Below are 11,068 nucleotides of genomic sequence, written 5' to 3'. Positions count from 1 at the left end.
CCAGCTGCCCTGCCACTGTCTCAGCTGGGTGTTGCAGCCCGTGTGCAGCTCAGCTTTGCAGCTGTAGTGGCTCTGCCAAGATCAGCACCCGTGTTTCTGTTTCTTTTGGCCGTCCCGTGGGACACTTGTGGCTTTGCCTACTGGAAGGTGCCCCAGAGTTTGGGCGCTGGATAGGGATGTGGTGTTGCAGCGAAAGTTTGGTTTGGCTCTGGACTCCCTGTCCTGAGCTGGAGCTGGTGAGTCGGCCCTGGAGACCTTGAGAGGCCTGTTTCTCCATAGATAGGGATAATATTTCTATGAAAGGAAGTGAAAGCTAAGTGGTACCAAAGGAAGTGTGGAAGTCAAAGCTAAGTGGTACCAGAGTTCCTGATGAAAGACCTGCTGGTGTGGAATGCTACAAGAAACCGCACTGCGGTGATGTTCTCCCCTCTGTTGTTACAGTCCAAGAGGTGGAAATGTCAGTCAAAACAGGCTGCTGAGGGTGAACCAGTCTATCAGGAGATTGCAGAACAGCATCCTAAAGACAGGTCCTCACAGTTGCCTGCATCCCTCACCAGTGTCTGTGAGGAAATAGCTCATGGCTGTGTTGAAATGTGTTTGGTTGGGTGACAACCCAGGTGCAGGGCTCTGGGTGCTGTTTCATTTCCTGTGCATCTCACGGCTCATCTCTCGAGATCTTTCTCAAGAAGCTTTCTTGTCTCCCACACCAAACCTCCTCCCTTGCTGACTCTTCACAGGCTGCTTTCTACACTAGGATTTTGTGTCTTACTTTTTTCTCTTTGTCTCCTGAGGGTTTCATGCTGCCTGTTAGGTTCGCTGGAGACCTCTGAGAAGGGAGGGATCCCTCTCTCCTTTTTTCTTCCCTGCAGACTGCATCTCCTGATAAAAGGCCTTTCTCCCTATTGTGTTGTGCCTGAGTGACCAAGAGTGTGTCCCTGCTTCAAGTCCATTTTCTTGGCTCACCCTGAATATGCTCAGAATTTCCTAATAGGATTTGCAGTTCCTGACAACCATATCTTTCCTCAAGCATCAGGTGTGGAGCAGGCTATTGCCACCACTTTGAGACTGATTTCCCTGGTGGTGGGCTTCACATGCAAATCACAAACTTAAATTTCCCTTCCCAGCCTCTCACCGCTGGGATAATGTGCAGTGTGAAATCACCTCTCAAGCCTGACCCACGGAGCTTGTGCTGATGAGATAAGCCTGTGCTGGATGGGATCTGCCCTGGTGGGTTGTGTTACACCTGCATTGCACAAAGTGGGTTGCTCAGGCAGTGTTAGATCTTTCTCTAATGCGTTTGGGGTGACACCCGCACTTTCACCATTGCCCGGGGTGGCCTGGGACATGAGGAGAGGCTGCTGCAACAGGCAGGGGAAGGACCCAGGAGGAGAGGCTCCCGCTGCTTAGGCTGGCTGCTGTGGAGTAGAAGGATTTCAGACAAAATCCACACAGTTTGGGTGTGCTCAACACTTCCCCTGAGCTTGTGAGCTTGACCTGCCCCCAGGCAGCTCAGTTCCCCCCACCCCATCGCTGTGTGGGGCTGTGCAGCTGAAGGAAGCTGGGGAGGTCAGTGTCCTCTCCCAGCCGCAGGGGAGGATTAGCTCCCTAAACCATGCCAAGACAATAAGCTGCAGATCAAAGGCAGATGAGGTTGGCCAAGCTGTGTGCACTTCATCTGCCCTTCATCACCCAGTGCTCCTTGGATCCTGCCTGGGGGTCCGTGGGTCATCCAGCAGTGTGGGAACAGTGCTTTGGTGGTCTCTGTGCAGATTGTGGGGACAGATTAGGCTGCATGGGAGGCATAATCAAGAGATTATCATACCTTCTCATATCTTAAATGCCATCTCTTATCTAAATGCTCTCAGTTGTGCCTTCTGCAACAAAAGCTTACAGGTTTGAGTAGAAGTGAGTTTACCAGGTGGTTGCTGTGGTGTGGCTGGGTGAGCAGCAGATGCCTGGCTATGAAGGGAAGCTTGCAATAACTTGTCTTGGTTGCATGCTGCTTGTGGAAAGCCTCTGCATTGGCTGACTTCAACTATTTGCTTCCCCTGGATCCCATGCCTCAGGTCTCTGTACTGCCCTAGAGAGCGAGGTTTCATGTTGTGGAGCTGAAAATGGCACTCAATATGGTGAATGAAGGGAAGGGAGTGTGGCCCTCCAACTTCACCCCAGTTTTCTGGAATAGAATGTCTGCACTGCTAGGAAACACTTAACTGGTGTAAACTCTCGTTGAAGGAGCTGTGTTTCACTGCAGCAAGGATGTCCTCAGTCCAGGGCAGATGTCTGCTCTTCCCAAAGCCCATCCAATGTTTCTGCACAAGCTCATTTTGTGTGGGCTGTTTCAGAGGTCTAGCAGTTATTAAATCTTATGACCCAGGTCAATAAAACGCCTTCTTGGCTCCCAAGCTGAAGGAGCTGATGTCACTGGAAGCAGTGCTGAGTGTGCCATGGTTATGTACTCTCCATCAGGAACTGAGGTGGGTCTAGAAGAAGTGCTGACTGCCTTGAGGTGCTTGAGAGCTGGGGTAGAGCTGAGAGCTCTTGGAAATGTGTCATACCTGTTGCAGGTGTTAAGGAAGTGTTTGAAGTGTGAAACTTTCGCTCTGTCCAGGTGGGTTGTGAGCCTGCCAGGGTACACAGTCACTGGGCAAGGATGGACAAGTACCTTGGTGGAAATAATTACATTATTCCATTCTCTGATTGGTTGTCTTTCCTAATTTCCCCCCCAGTTTTGACATGTGTGGATGGAAAAACAATTGTGAATCTTTTCCCATAAAAAGTGCCTTTGTTTTCCAGCAGCGTCCAGATCTGATCAAAATGTTTGGGCGGGGGGGGGGAGGTTTAATTGCCCTTAGCATAAATTTTGCAATGCAGGTATAAGGGGTAATGGCCACAGTCAGTTATCAGGGACTTGGAGCTTCATTGCTCTTTTAGAGGTAATTCTGATTTCTTTTCTCTGTTACATAGATGCCATAGATGTTTCCATAGACTCAGAGTTGTGTTGTGGAGGAGGAATCAAGCAGCAATTTTCTGGTTTTCATTCACATTTAGAGACCTCTGGGGTCTTTGAGGGAAAAAAAATGACAACTTTTTTTTTATGACAGAGAGAAAATTTATTGTCCTGTTTGAAATTGCTTGTTTCTTATTGCTTAGTTGTTTGTAGCCTTCCAAAGGACAAGTGGTTATTATTTTCTTGCTATTACTGAAATATAATAGAATTCTTATTGGGTAGCATTGGGGAAAATTTTCTTTACCAAAGGTGGAAATTGTGGGAGTCAGTTTAGCGCTTCAGTGGGAGTCATTCTGAAACATCAGCAAGGTGGCATTTGCTGCCAGCCAGCATCTACTGACTTGCTGTGAGCGAAGTTGGGTGAAAGATAGGGGTGAATAGCAAATTTGCAGAAAAATGTCACTTCCTTTACCCCTGAGCCTTTCACAGATTTAGCCTGGCTTTGGTCAGGGCAGTGCTGAGATTTTTGCTGCTCCCCTGTGCTCAAAGCACTCTCTTGGAATTGCATCCAAGTGCAACTTCCTCTTGCTTCCAGCAAGATCTGAATCCATTTTTCCCAGCTCCTAAATCCTACTCATCTTGTTTTATTCAGCATTTTTTCAGTCAAGTAAGAAGCTGCTCAGTTTGTCCTGTGTTGAAGCTTGTGAAGATGGGGGAAGATAAACTCTTGAGTGATCGAGGCATTAGGACATCAGAGCTAATTTCAAAGATGTCAGGAAGGAAAAGGCTCCCTAAATCACACACCCTGGCTTGGCAAAATCTTGCTGTGATGTTACCTGCTTGGCTTTCCCTCTGGCCTTGGATGACAGAATGACTCGTTGATGTTCATGGTGTCCCCTTCCAGGTGATGTGGCCCTTTACCACAAGCCTTGGAAGGCTGCTGTGACCCTTGGGTTGGTGAGGAAATCAAGGAGAATTCAGGGACTTTTGTGTCCCTGGAAAATCCTTGCAAATCCTTGCCCTGGACCAAGCAGCAAGGGAAAAGTGACCAAATAAATTGGAGACCTCCAGAGCAAAGATATCTCAGGCATAGCAGCTCTTCAGAGCAACAAACCAGTTGAACTGGACTCCAGACCTTCTGTTTAGACTCTCCAGGGAACAGACCTGAAGTCTAATTCCGGAGCTCTGGGCTGGAGGACCTGGCACTGGGGACAAGTGCAGTGAGGATGTTGTCTCCCCTTCTGGGTGTTGAGATGTGATGATGCAGCCTTGTGTAGGTGTGAAATGTCAGCAGTGAATGTTTACCCAGGGTGCCTGACGTGACGTGCAAGGACCTGCCTGTCATTTGGGCCATCTGTTTCTTGCTGTGGAGGTGTCTCTTGCCTTTCCTGGTGTCTTCCTGAGCCTGGTTCTTCTCTTTCCAGCCATGGTCTCTACTGCAGGTGCTGCTCTCTCCCCCTTCCTGGTCTTCCATCCTAAGCCTGCTCTGTAGCCTTCTTCCCACCAATATCCTGGTATTGGGTTTGGATTTTTGTGGTGGATTTGGTTCCATGAACCAGTACCTCTTCTGTGAACTTGTTTTTCCTCATTTAAGTGGTTCTTGCTGTCTCTCCCTCCCCTTGGCATGGAAGAGACACACTCAGGCTCTGCCTGTCTGACTTGCACTTGCTCAAGCCCTGGGGACTGCAGAGCTTGTCCTGACGTGATCCTGCAGCAGTGGAGAATACCTGTAACTCAGGAGAGAGAGCATTCATGGCTGGAGTAACCAGGGAAATGGGAAATGCCTGCCTGACTGCATTAGAGCTCTTATGATGGCTCTCCCAAAAGACTCTGCTCAGGAAGGAGCTCCCCTGGTTGTTTCCCCTCCCTATTCAGGGCTTGGCAGCACTGTAGGAGAGTGTCCTTGTTCAGCTGTGGGTAATTCTTACCCTGACCCCACAGCATTGGGTCCCTGGTGCAGGGGGAAGGGACCATGTGCCCACTGCAGCCTCGTGCCAAGCGGGATGTAACTGTAGTCAGTTCTGCCTTGCTTTTGGTGCTGGGGAAGGGATCATCCCTTTTTCTCCCACCTCCAAGACAGGAGTTTTGTTCTGCTCTGGGGTGCCTTTCTCTAAGGGAGAAGGGTAAAGACCCAGGAGGAACAATCCCAGAAAGATCTGATCCCATCATTTCACTCCCAGCCCTGTGTAGTTCCGGGCACTGTCTGCCCCAGCCACCCCCACAGCGCTTGGGTGGGCACAGGGTGTCCTGTGCCTTGGCATCTCTCCTCTGGCCATGGCTGGTTCTTTCTTTGTGGTTTCTCCTCCCTGGGCAGGTGATGAATGAAGGAGAACATTTCCCAGGACATCTCTCCCGGGTAAGCCTCTACGGTGCCGTATTTATTTTACAGAATTGATGTGTTGTGCACTTTCCTCTCTGGCTGATTCAAGCAAACACACACAAATAACACTGCTTTTATCTGCCCAGGTCCAGACCCTGCTCAAAGCCTCCTCTTGGCATGACTCACTCCTGGGCAAGCCCTGGAGAAAATAGATGTGGTAACTCAGTTGCAGATCCCATCCTTTTCTCACGGCCCTGTGGTCAGCTGGCTGTGTCAGATGTGCTCCAGGTGGCTGACAGGAGAGCAAGGTGCTCTGAGCAGGAGCCTTGCATCAGCCAAGTACCTTTTCCTGCCCCTCCTGCCTGCTCCAGCCCTCCCAGAGTGGGTTCTTGATCCATTGAGTAATTGATATAAAGTAATTCATAAAAAATGTGCACTGTCACTTTTGTTGATATCCTGGCCGTTGCTGGTTTCTGCGAGGGTAATTTTTGTTCGCTGAAAATTTTGTTGTTTTTACAGAATGCCTTTTTTTTATCATCCTGTTTTCCTTTCTCCTGTTTTGCCTTTCTGTGTCTTCCTTTTTAATCCTTAAGTAAAACCTCATCATAAACTAAAATCCATATTTTAGGAAAAACAACACATAAAAATGAATGGGGGAAGCTGGAACCCAAACTGATGAATAGTAAATAATCCTGGACTCAGAAAAGCCTCAGCTCTTTTTTCTCAAAGCAACCAGTGCACTACTGGCTTGATTTGCTGCTATAAATATTGGCCAGGTTCTTTCAACCCTTGGGAAGGTAAATGAGAGGCTGTTGCCAGGTTTGGTTGGTATTGCATGTCTGGGATGATGAAAGGGCCAGAGGAAGGGGCAGATGTGTAATTGTGAGCAGGGAGCTCAGCCATGCGAGCTGGCAGCTCCAGGTGCAGCACAGAGCCATGTGCTTGATGTAGGATCTCCCCTTGCCATGGCTCCTACCTGCCAACACCAGCCTGGGAGATAGCTCACGCTGGCTCTAGCATGGCAGGATGCTGAAAGCCCTCCTGCCCACACGAAGAGCTGAACCTGGGTGACGCGGCACTGGGTGCACCCCTGACATTTCCATGGCTGCTCGAGGCTGAGGGGTCTGGAGCGCTGGCACTCCCCACACACCCTGTGATGGAGCAGTTGGACATCAGTGGGCAGGTTGGTGCTGTGATGCCTTTCCTTGGGCCTTAGAGGAGCATTTTTGCTTCATCAGGTCCCACATGTGACAGGCGAAGCTTTGTCCTCTCTCTGTCTTCAGTGAATCAAGTTTTTATTCTGCTTTCCTTCGCAATCTGCATCATCATAGGGCCATAGGATGGTTTGGGTTAGAATGGACCTTAAAGATCATTGAGTTCCAGCTCCTTGCCATGGGCAGGGACACCTTTCACTAGATGAGCTTGCCTCAAAGCCCCTGTGCAGCCTGGCCTTGAACATGGAGCCCTTTCTGCTTGACATGCTGGTAAGTCCCAAACTCACAGGACTTGAGGACAGCTGTCCTCCATCCTGCCCCCTGGGGCAGGCTGCTGCAGGATTGAGTGTGGTCCCTTTTGGCACAGCCTGAGCCTTGTATTTGGACTTGTCCCCAGCCCTGCCCAGCCCAGGGCTTGAGCACAGACCTGAAGGAGGAGATAAGTACAGCCTTTGTGTGTCCAACTGGAAGCATCTCCTGTTTCCAGCAGCAATTGTGAGGGATGCCAGGAGGTTAGAAGAAGAATCAGGGGCGTATGTAGACCCATCCTGCCCTGGCAGGCAGCCCTTGGCAAGCCATGGTTTAAACTCTGCTTCCCCTGGCAATGATGGTTTCCATCATTCTTAAGAGAGGATGGCTTCTCCAGGAATGTACAGCCTCTGTTATTATCACAACTTAAGCTTGTCCTCCAGGCTCTGTGGAAATAACCCCATCACCAAGGCTGCTGTTACTTTCCTGAGGGGCTGCACCTTGCAGGTTCAAGTCTGAGGATGGTGCATCATGCTGGGATCTGTCCTGCTTTTCACTGCCAGGACTTTCTGTCTTCTTGTGGTGGCCCATGTCACACCTGCACAGGGCTGACTTGACCGGCCAAACGACTGAAGAGACCAAGTCCTTGAGCATAGTTACCTGAAGAACAAGAAACATTTGGAGATGTTTTTCCCTTGGCTTAGTAACTTTCAGTGGAGCTGATGGAGCAGGTGTGTTTGTAAGCACACTTTGCGTGACAAAGCAGGAGCTGCATTGCTACCACCATAAGTGTCAAGTGGTCTCCAGTGGTCTCTGGTGTACTTGCCATTGGTGCTACCCCAGGGTTCCTGGTCTGAGGGGTTTTACTGCTGTTGGTTGGGGGATTTTTTAGCAAGCTGGCCAAGGGAGATTCTCCAGCACCACTGCCTCAAGGATCCTGGCTGTGGCCCCTGGCTGTGCCTGGTCATGCTGCAGTCAGACCCAGTAGCATCGTGTCCATTTCCATGGCAACAGCACGTGCGTGACCATAATAAAGTCAGATTACAGCTCCTTCGCTGTGTGTGCGGGCAGGAAAGGAGTTTTCTGAGGTAAGAGCTCAAATGACTTGCAAAGAAACATTTTGGCTGGGTAAAGGCAGACTTTCCAGTGGCTAGGGAGGCTGATTTTGCAATCCTGGAGATGCTAATAAAGATTGAGTGAATTTTCTGGGATGTTTTTTTGCTCTGCCAAGCAGATTTCATGCACACATGTAGTAGGAGCTAAATTTAAAGGGTGGTTGTCCAGAAAGGGCTACAGCACAGGTCTCTGAAGTCTCCTTGTCCCATGGGGTGATAACATGGGCTGTGTATTTTGTCAGAAGTAGCTTTAACACTGTGGGATCCAGTCTCAGCTTGGAGATTGGAGGATTAGGATTGCTGTTTGTCATGGGCTGAATGCCAACAGCCAGGCTGGGGGGAGAGCTCCCACACAGCCCTTGAATTTGATCTCTTAAGAGCAAGGGCTGGGCAGGACTGTCTCGGCTTGGCCAGTGATGATCTCCTCTGGAGATGGGGTGTAGTCCAAAGGGGTCCATTTGGTACCTCTGGAAGTCTCTTGCAAATGAGGCCAGGATAGGACTGTTGTAGGTCACTGGTGTTGGTTGATGTTGTTGGGGCTGTTGGTTGGTTGCTCTCCAGCACTGTCAGCACAGTAGCTGGGTTTGCAGGGATCTGAAATGATGAGTCCTTTGACCCCAGCACGACAGTTCCAGCAGTTTGGTTAAAAAAGCAGGAACCCTTTTAATGTGGTCAGACCTGGCTTTCCTTGTCCGGTTCAAGTACAACTCGTAAAGTGAGATTCCTGGGGGGGCTTAGGAGCGCAATTTCTGCTTCAGTATCTAACCATGCACAAGATCAACAGGATTTAGGCACCATGTGGGTTTTGGAGGACCAGGCACCTGAGCTGTGCTGAAGTGAGAGCGGGGATGCTGCTGTGGGGAGGACACCAAGGAAACTTGCTGCATTCTGAGAATGCCACATGTATCTCAGTGAGGTTGCTGTGGTGTCTCCTTGCTCAGTCTCATGGGGTAACATCAAAGGAGGCTGCCAGGGGAAACAAATAGAGACCAAGGTAATACCTCATCATGGGAGAGCCTTGAAAGCCCTGACCAAGGGAAACCTGCCTGAATTGGCTCCAATCAGGCTGGCAAAGCTGGCTTTTTCCAGCACAGAGTGTGGGGCTGTGCTTAGCCTTTCCCTGGGCTGTGTGACAACTGTGTGTGGATGGGACTGTTGGACACTGCCCAGGTGGCTGCATACAACAGAAATTAGGGCAGTGCAGGGGTGGGTATTGCAGCCCAAGGAAGCTCCCAGAAGGTTCTAGGGAAGGGTTTGGTTGTGAGATTAAAAAGGTCAGGCCCAAGGTATTGTCAAATGTCACAGAGGTTCAGGACCACAAACATCCTGTGGTTTTGTGTTTCCCCTTTCCGTCCCTGCCAGCACCTCTGCTGTGTCCCCCAAGATGTGTCTGTGGGCTGAGTGTGTGTTTTGGAGGTGGTACCCGGGTAGCACCCACTGACTCACCCAGTGGGTGTGAAAACCAGGGGCTGGCTTTAGCACCAGCCCTGCCAGAGGGATCTCAGCAGTTTCGAAGCATCCCTGCTGCTCAGCCCAGCTTGGCTCGAATTCAGCAGCCTCTTGCTTGAGCACCAAATTCCTCCTCGGGAAGTGCAATATTCATGAAGGAGACACGTTAATTAGCAAGCCGTCTGCTCCCTGCTTTGGCATGTGAGTAGGTGGTGTTACCTCTGGAATTAGGTTGAAATCCGTTTGGTATTTAGGTGCATTTGATTTGCAAGAGCTTGTAGGCCCCTTAAAGAGCACCTCTAAAGCACGTTGATCTACGCACAAGCTTCATGTGATATGTTTTCTTTCTGTCACTCTGGGACATGCAAGGACACCTCATTCCCAAGCTGGTGTCCCTTGGCCATCAGAACAAACTGCAGGCAGCTGACTCCCAGCATTCAGGACAGATCCAGCCGTTCCTGAGTGCATCCTCTCTTGCTGGCAGAGCTGCCGTCAAGAGATCCACGATTATCTCGGACTTGGTCATGGAGATTGGTCAGGGGAAGCTTATTCTCAAATTGCACTGTGTTTGGAAGTCAAATGAGCAAACCCCAGCCATGCAGCTTCACAGCAGCTGTGTGTGGCTTTGCTGCTGTCCCCAGCCTGGAGAAATGTTACTGTCTCTGGTTGGGAGTTTTGAGCCCCAAAAAGGCTGCAGCCTCTTACTGAACCCCAATGGCATGAAAGTGAACACAAAATAGTACAAACACCATCAAACCAAATTAATTTCAAATCAATTCCTGGCTATTTCCACCACCATCGCTGTTCCTGTGCTAGTATATTGTCTTCAAGTATCAGTAAGTTTTGGCAACTTCTCTTGGGCACGAGAAGCCAGAATCTCTGGAATTGAGCTTTTTTTTTCCCTGAATCTTTTTAAGATATCTCCCTGTTCTGCTAAATTCTAGGAGTAAGAAGGTAGAAAGTGAAGATGATAAAAAAGACTAAAAATCTTGCTTGTGTTGTAGTTGAGAAATGAAAGCTTCTTCCCTTTTGTAAATGATTTTCAGTGGTTTCAATAGTCTCTTCTTCTTTTGCTTTTTGTCGCAGCAGAAAAATGGGAGGAAAAAATGGAAGAAGTAATGAAAAGACCAAATGTTTTTAATTTTCTGGTTAATCTCTTAAGAACTTTAAAGAGTAAAGAAATGGTTCATGCTAGTTTTTGGAAAAAGGCAGAGAAATTCCAGTTTCTGCCTGTCATTTTTTCCCCCCACTTGAAATAATTCATCCAGCCTTAAATTAAAACATTTGATTTGGAAACTGGGGCAGAAGGTGAGTGTTTGTGGGTGTGTTGGCAGGGGCATCCTGAGCAGAGAAAAGCTTTTGGAAGGGCAGGATGCAGCCCCAGCACTGCAGGGTGAGCTATACTGGGACTCTCTTTGGGTAAAACCATGGCGGGTGCTGCTGGGGTGGATGAGGAGGTGAAGATGCCAGCCCAGAAAATCTTTAAATACTTCCAACACAGGAGCTCAGCCCCCACTCCTGTTAAATTGGGAGCTACTCCCAGCTGCTTTCTCTGGCTCTGAGGGATGCCCCACTCCCAGGGTCAGCAGCCTGGGCTCCCGGCACCCCCTAGGACAGCTCCTTGCCCTCTCTGCCTGGGTGTTGTGCTGGACACCAAAGGGGCTGGAGGAGAAATCCTTGCTGCAGTGAGGGGTGCATGCCTCCTTTCCTGTTGGAACCCCTCTGGAAGATGTTCATCACTAACGCCTTGTTTCTCTCATTTAAATGAAGG

The 11,068-nt window shown here is 49.4% G+C and overlaps 1 long non-coding RNA gene across 4 annotated transcripts in view; it reads left to right on the top strand.

The window, feature by feature from the left end:
- LOC108446257 overlaps window positions 1–11,068 on the top strand; it is a 40,532-nt gene that overhangs the window by 4,946 nt on the left and 24,518 nt on the right. The gene's annotated exons all lie outside the window — the stretch shown is intronic.

Source organism: Corvus brachyrhynchos, unplaced genomic scaffold, assembly GCF_000691975.1.
Source record: "Corvus brachyrhynchos isolate BGI_N302 unplaced genomic scaffold, ASM69197v1 scaffold4, whole genome shotgun sequence".
Lineage (NCBI taxonomy): Eukaryota > Metazoa > Chordata > Aves > Passeriformes > Corvidae > Corvus > Corvus brachyrhynchos.
Note: the sequence above shows the minus strand (reverse complement) of the source record. Positions and strands in the feature narration are given on the sequence as shown.